The sequence below is a fragment of the Acipenser ruthenus genome, chromosome 6 (assembly GCF_902713425.1).
Source record: "Acipenser ruthenus chromosome 6, fAciRut3.2 maternal haplotype, whole genome shotgun sequence".
In the NCBI taxonomy this organism is placed as follows: Eukaryota; Metazoa; Chordata; class Actinopteri; order Acipenseriformes; family Acipenseridae; genus Acipenser; species Acipenser ruthenus.
Window position 1 is genome coordinate 66,101,345 of NC_081194.1, and position 8,410 is coordinate 66,109,754.

The following is an 8,410-nucleotide window of genomic DNA, read 5'->3' on the forward strand; positions in this document are numbered from 1 at the left end:
CGTGGTGGGTTTGTGACCCTGGAGCAGGGAGGAGAGGTCAGAGTCTGAGAGGGGCAAGAAGGTGGAGAGGGAGGGCGAGTTAGTAGGGGATGTAGTGGGTGTAGGGGTTGGAGCAGGAGGGGGTGCGGGGGAGGGAGAGGTGTTAAAGAGTTTGCGGATATCTGAGATTTTAGAAGAGAAGAAGGAGGCAAAGTCGTCAGGGGAGATAGAGGAGGGAGGAGGAGGGGGGGGAGGGTTTAGGAGGGAGGAGAAGGTAGAGAATAGTTTACGTGGGTTGTTAGTGGAGGCTTGGATTACAGATTGGAAATAAGCACATTTAGCAGAGGAGAGAGTAGAGGAGAAGGAGGAGAGAAGAGTGCGGTAAAGGTCTAGGGCAGCAGGGAGTTTGGTTCTCTTCCATTTCTTTTCAGCAGATCGCAGTGTGATTCTTGCCGAGCGGAGCACAGAGGAGAGCCAGGGATGGGGAGGGGAGGGGCGAGCGGGTCGGGAGGTGAGGGGACAGAGGGAGTCGAGGGAGGAGGTGAGTGAGGAGAAGAGGGTGGAGGTAGCAGAGTCTACGGAGAGTTGTGAAAAGGAGTCGATAGGAGGGAGGTGAGAGAGAGCAGTGGAGGCAAGGACAGAGGGGGAGAGAGAGCGGAGGTTACGGCGAGAGGTGACAGTGGGGGTAGGAGGAGCAGGGAGAGGGGGGAGAGACAGAGAAAAAGAGATGAAATAGTGATCAGAGAGGTCCAGGGGGGTGACAGAGAGGTTGGAGGGGCAGCAGGCCCTGGAGAAGGTGAGGTCCAGTTGACGGCCAGCTTTGTGGGTAGGAGGAGACGGAGAGAGACAGAAGTCGAAGGAGTGAAGGAGAGGGAGGAATCCAGCAGAGTGGCTGGGGTTGGAGAGATGGATGTTGAAGTCACCCAACAGGACAGTCGGGGTAGACAGAGAGGGGAGGGAGGAGAGTAGATAGTCGAGTTCATCCAGAAAGTGAGTGAGAGGCCCAGGGGGGCGGTACAAAACAATGAGCAGGAGTTGACAGGGAGAGGTTAGTTGGACTGCATGAAATTCAAAGGTAGTGACAGAGAGGGAGGTGAGATCAGAGGGGACAGAAAAGAGTAGGGAGGGAGAGAGGAGAAGACCCGTCCCACCTCCCCGTCCGGTGAGACGCGGGGTATGGGACAGGACGTAGAGAGAGGACAGGGCAGCAGGAGTAACAGTGTTATCAGGGGACAGCCAGGTTTCAGTGAGAGCAAGGAAATCGAGCGAGAGGTGGGAGGCAAAGGCAGAGATGAAATCAGCTTTGTTAGCAGAAGAGTGACAGTTCCAGAGTGCACCAGAGAGTGTGCGGGAGGGGGGGAGAGGCAGAGAAATGAGGTTAGAGGGGTTGGAGGAGCAACAGCGGAGGGAGGGCAGAGGACAAGGACGGGAGGACAGAACAGGGATGTGAGAGACAGTCATAGCAGGACAAGCAAGACAAAAGGCACAGTAGGAGCAGTGGGGTGGAGGATACAGACCTGACTAGTAGATGGCTTCTTCCAGAGCGCTGGTAGGTTCGGATCTAGTCGAACAGCGTCTCAGCGCAGGCCTCCCCTCGCTGGACTCCCACAGCTAGACTCCCGGCTCTTTTGTTGAGGCTCTTCGGTTGGCTGGCGCGTCTGGCTGGCGCTAAAATAGGCTGCTTAATATATATTAAAAAAACAACTGCGTGGAAACCAATCAGATAGCAAAACAACTTCTATTCAATTAAACCACTCACCTGGTACTAATCACACACACCAACTCAGCTAATTCAAACACCACCTTACAGAGTTACCAAATGTAGTTAATTAAAGATTACTTGAAGCAGGAGCTAGCCTATCTGCCTCAGTCCCTGGTTCCTGTAGACTGATCACTATTTATATGCACACCCTAGATGGGTTCCACCTCACTTTGCAAGGGGACTGGCACAACTGCTAACTGCTCTATTGACAATACTTTTACACACTTCAAAGGGGATCACACCACTGCAGGAGGCTGTGTGGAGACCAATCCAAATGCAAACCACCCTCCCTGAGAAGTTACAAATTGCAAAATCACCTTAATATTCAAATAACCACACTACCTGGTTTAAAATCACATACACACACTCCTCCCTAAATTGAAACACCAACTAATAAAAATAATACTTAAATAGTTAAATACAAATTAGTAGGAGCAGGACCAGTTACCTATCTTGCCTCAGATTTCTGGTTGCCTGTAGACTCCCACAGCTAGACTCCCGGCTCTTTTGTTGAGGCTCTTCGGTTGGCTGGCGCGTCTGGCTGGCGCTAAAATAGGCTGCTTAATATATATTAAAAAAACAACTGCGTGGAAACCAATCAGATAGCAAAACAACTTCTATTCAATTAAACCACTCACCTGGTACTAATCACACACACCAACTCAGCTAATTCAAACACCACCTTACAGAGTTACCAAATGTAGTTAATTAAAGATTACTTGAAGCAGGAGCTAGCCTATCTGCCTCAGTCCCTGGTTCCTGTAGACTGATCACTATTTATATGCACACCCTAGATGGGTTCCACCTCACTTTGCAAGGGGACTGGCACAACTGCTAACTGCTCTATTGACAATACTTTTACACACTTCAAAGGGGATCACACCACTGCAGGAGGCTGTGTGGAGACCAATCCAAATGCAAACCACCCTCCCTGAGAAGTTACAAATTGCAAAATCACCTTAATATTCAAATAACCACACTACCTGGTTTAAAATCACATACACACACTCCTCCCTAAATTGAAACACCAACTAATAAAAATAATACTTAAATAGTTAAATACAAATTAGTAGGAGCAGGACCAGTTACCTATCTTGCCTCAGATTTCTGGTTGCCTGTAGACTCCCACAGCTAGACTCCCGGCTCTTTTGTTGAGGCTCTTCGGTTGGCTGGCGCGTCTGGCTGGCGCTAAAATAGGCTGCTTAATATATATTAAAAAAACAACTGCGTGGAAACCAATCAGATAGCAAAACAACTTCTATTCAATTAAACCACTCACCTGGTACTAATCACACACACCAACTCAGCTAATTCAAACACCACCTTACAGAGTTACCAAATGTAGTTAATTAAAGATTACTTGAAGCAGGAGCTAGCCTATCTGCCTCAGTCCCTGGTTCCTGTAGACTGATCACTATTTATATGCACACCCTAGATGGGTTCCACCTCACTTTGCAAGGGGACTGGCACAACTGCTAACTGCTCTATTGACAATACTTTTACACACTTCAAAGGGGATCACACCACTGCAGGAGGCTGTGTGGAGACCAATCCAAATGCAAACCACCCTCCCTGAGAAGTTACAAATTGCAAAATCACCTTAATATTCAAATAACCACACTACCTGGTTTAAAATCACATACACACACTCCTCCCTAAATTGAAACACCAACTAATAAAAATAATACTTAAATAGTTAAATACAAATTAGTAGGAGCAGGACCAGTTACCTATCTTGCCTCAGATTTCTGGTTGCCTGTAGACTCCCACAGCTAGACTCCCGGCTCTTTTGTTGAGGCTCTTCGGTTGGCTGGCGCGTCTGGCTGGCGCTAAAATAGGCTGCTTAATATATATTAAAAAAACAACTGCGTGGAAACCAATCAGATAGCAAAACAACTTCTATTCAATTAAACCACTCACCTGGTACTAATCACACACACCAACTCAGCTAATTCAAACACCACCTTACAGAGTTACCAAATGTAGTTAATTAAAGATTACTTGAAGCAGGAGCTAGCCTATCTGCCTCAGTCCCTGGTTCCTGTAGACTGATCACTATTTATATGCACACCCTAGATGGGTTCCACCTCACTTTGCAAGGGGACTGGCACAACTGCTAACTGCTCTATTGACAATACTTTTACACACTTCAAAGGGGATCACACCACTGCAGGAGGCTGTGTGGAGACCAATCCAAATGCAAACCACCCTCCCTGAGAAGTTACAAATTGCAAAATCACCTTAATATTCAAATAACCACACTACCTGGTTTAAAATCACATACACACACTCCTCCCTAAATTGAAACACCAACTAATAAAAATAATACTTAAATAGTTAAATACAAATTAGTAGGAGCAGGACCAGTTACCTATCTTGCCTCAGATTTCTGGTTGCCTGTAGACTCCCACAGCTAGACTCCCGGCTCTTTTGTTGAGGCTCTTCGGTTGGCTGGCGCGTCTGGCTGGCGCTAAAATAGGCTGCTTAATATATATTAAAAAAACAACTGCGTGGAAACCAATCAGATAGCAAAACAACTTCTATTCAATTAAACCACTCACCTGGTACTAATCACACACACCAACTCAGCTAATTCAAACACCACCTTACAGAGTTACCAAATGTAGTTAATTAAAGATTACTTGAAGCAGGAGCTAGCCTATCTGCCTCAGTCCCTGGTTCCTGTAGACTGATCACTATTTATATGCACACCCTAGATGGGTTCCACCTCACTTTGCAAGGGGACTGGCACAACTGCTAACTGCTCTATTGACAATACTTTTACACACTTCAAAGGGGATCACACCACTGCAGGAGGCTGTGTGGAGACCAATCCAAATGCAAACCACCCTCCCTGAGAAGTTACAAATTGCAAAATCACCTTAATATTCAAATAACCACACTACCTGGTTTAAAATCACATACACACACTCCTCCCTAAATTGAAACACCAACTAATAAAAATAATACTTAAATAGTTAAATACAAATTAGTAGGAGCAGGACCAGTTACCTATCTTGCCTCAGATTTCTGGTTGCCTGTAGACTCCCACAGCTAGACTCCCGGCTCTTTTGTTGAGGCTCTTCGGTTGGCTGGCGCGTCTGGCTGGCGCTAAAATAGGCTGCTTAATATATATTAAAAAAACAACTGCGTGGAAACCAATCAGATAGCAAAACAACTTCTATTCAATTAAACCACTCACCTGGTACTAATCACACACACCAACTCAGCTAATTCAAACACCACCTTACAGAGTTACCAAATGTAGTTAATTAAAGATTACTTGAAGCAGGAGCTAGCCTATCTGCCTCAGTCCCTGGTTCCTGTAGACTGATCACTATTTATATGCACACCCTAGATGGGTTCCACCTCACTTTGCAAGGGGACTGGCACAACTGCTAACTGCTCTATTGACAATACTTTTACACACTTCAAAGGGGATCACACCACTGCAGGAGGCTGTGTGGAGACCAATCCAAATGCAAACCACCCTCCCTGAGAAGTTACAAATTGCAAAATCACCTTAATATTCAAATAACCACACTACCTGGTTTAAAATCACATACACACACTCCTCCCTAAATTGAAACACCAACTAATAAAAATAATACTTAAATAGTTAAATACAAATTAGTAGGAGCAGGACCAGTTACCTATCTTGCCTCAGATTTCTGGTTGCCTGTAGACTCCCACAGCTAGACTCCCGGCTCTTTTGTTGAGGCTCTTCGGTTGGCTGGCGCGTCTGGCTGGCGCTAAAATAGGCTGCTTAATATATATTAAAAAAACAACTGCGTGGAAACCAATCAGATAGCAAAACAACTTCTATTCAATTAAACCACTCACCTGGTACTAATCACACACACCAACTCAGCTAATTCAAACACCACCTTACAGAGTTACCAAATGTAGTTAATTAAAGATTACTTGAAGCAGGAGCTAGCCTATCTGCCTCAGTCCCTGGTTCCTGTAGACTGATCACTATTTATATGCACACCCTAGATGGGTTCCACCTCACTTTGCAAGGGGACTGGCACAACTGCTAACTGCTCTATTGACAATACTTTTACACACTTCAAAGGGGATCACACCACTGCAGGAGGCTGTGTGGAGACCAATCCAAATGCAAACCACCCTCCCTGAGAAGTTACAAATTGCAAAATCACCTTAATATTCAAATAACCACACTACCTGGTTTAAAATCACATACACACACTCCTCCCTAAATTGAAACACCAACTAATAAAAATAATACTTAAATAGTTAAATACAAATTAGTAGGAGCAGGACCAGTTACCTATCTTGCCTCAGATTTCTGGTTGCCTGTAGACTCCCACAGCTAGACTCCCGGCTCTTTTGTTGAGGCTCTTCGGTTGGCTGGCGCGTCTGGCTGGCGCTAAAATAGGCTGCTTAATATATATTAAAAAAACAACTGCGTGGAAACCAATCAGATAGCAAAACAACTTCTATTCAATTAAACCACTCACCTGGTACTAATCACACACACCAACTCAGCTAATTCAAACACCACCTTACAGAGTTACCAAATGTAGTTAATTAAAGATTACTTGAAGCAGGAGCTAGCCTATCTGCCTCAGTCCCTGGTTCCTGTAGACTGATCACTATTTATATGCACACCCTAGATGGGTTCCACCTCACTTTGCAAGGGGACTGGCACAACTGCTAACTGCTCTATTGACAATACTTTTACACACTTCAAAGGGGATCACACCACTGCAGGAGGCTGTGTGGAGACCAATCCAAATGCAAACCACCCTCCCTGAGAAGTTACAAATTGCAAAATCACCTTAATATTCAAATAACCACACTACCTGGTTTAAAATCACATACACACACTCCTCCCTAAATTGAAACACCAACTAATAAAAATAATACTTAAATAGTTAAATACAAATTAGTAGGAGCAGGACCAGTTACCTAATGCATGCCTTTGTTTCATCTAGAATTGATTCTTGTAATGCACTTTTTTCTGGTGTCCCAAAACGTGTGGTATCCCGCTTGCAGCTTGTTCAGAATACCACCGCTAGAATTCTGACTAAAACCAGGAAAAGTGAACATATTACCCCTGTTTTGGCCTCTTTACACTGGCTCCCTGTGCAGTATAGAATTGATTTTAAGATTTTGCTGTTAACTTACAAGGCCCTGAATGGATTAGCACCTAGTTATTTGCAGGAGTTACTCACCCCGTATTTTCCAAACCACACTCTGAGATCACAGGATGCAGGGCTGCTGGTTATTCCTAGGGTCAACAAAAGCAACACAGGAGGTAGGGCTTTTTCTTGTAGAGCTCCAAAATTATGGAATGCTCTGCCTTCATTTATCAGGGAAGCTGGGACCGTTACAGTTTTCAAGTCAAGACTAAAAATGCACTTTTATAAAATGTCTTTCATATCTTACTGGGTTTTAATATAACTTTAAAATGGTATCATGTGTATGCTGTTATTTAAATGGTCTGATGGCATGACATGGTATACAAATGTGTTGTCGTTTGTTCTTTTTTCTGCTGTGAACTGTACAGTGCTTTGCGATATTTTTGTACAAAAAGTGCTATATAAATGCAATAAATAAATAAAATAATTGCTTTCCCTCCCTCTTCAAAGCAGCCTGCCACTGTGTAGCACTAAGGTGAAAGGAAACAGATTTGTATAAATCATGACTGTCAGAAATGTCTGTTGAAAGAGCAAGAATATATATTTTGCTTTTGGTATAATCTTGTAACTGAGACTGGGAAGCAGCTGGCTCACTGATCACAAACAACCTGGAGCCGATCAAGATAAGGCAGTGGAAAGTATTTGCCAGAAGCGGCCTGAAAACTATATTAATTGCTGAATTGATGTTTCTGGATTGTAGCGAGATTTGAGTTTGGGGGAAATTATTTGGCCCTTGTTTGACCCAAATAGCACATTCCTTATTACACAAAGGCAGGTAAATTCCCTCGCCTTTATTTTTGTTTAATTCAGACTGCTGTTTCACTGTTTCACCTGACCCGTGACATTTTTAAATTAAATCCAACAGCAAAGGAAAGCCATGCAACCACTGAGTACCATTAGTTTCCAACTTAATAAATGTAATGAATTGTTCAAATTGAAATAATAATATAGCCTTATTGAAAGTTAAATATTTATAGGCTTATTCATCAAATTACATATATAAAATGACACGCAAATGCAAAGTTTTTAAATGAAGGTTTAATATATGAATTGGTATTAAATATGTATAAATTTAGGAATTGTAAAATACACAAAATGGCTTGAAAAACTAAGAATAAAGGAGCAATACACCCAGAAGAGAGCATGGCTGTGGGAGGAGTGGAGGTGTGTGGTTTAAGAAGACTTGATAGTCATTTACTCTTACTTTTTGTTTTCTTTGTCTCCAGTTAATCTTTAAAGATATTTATGAATCATTTTTTGTTTTTCTAGATGAACACAGGGGATATGCAGAAGAAAGAGTGCCATATCTTACTCTACTGTCTACTCTCAACATTGATTTGTATTCTACCTTTTTTTTTTTTTGCCACTTTCACTGTATTTGTCAGTTAATAAAACACCATGGTTTACATGTTGTTTCTTTAAAACCTGCAAGAATGTAGTTTAGTTTTTGCTGGCAATTTCAATTTAGTTTTGTGAGGCTTAACTTTCTATTCATTTTAAT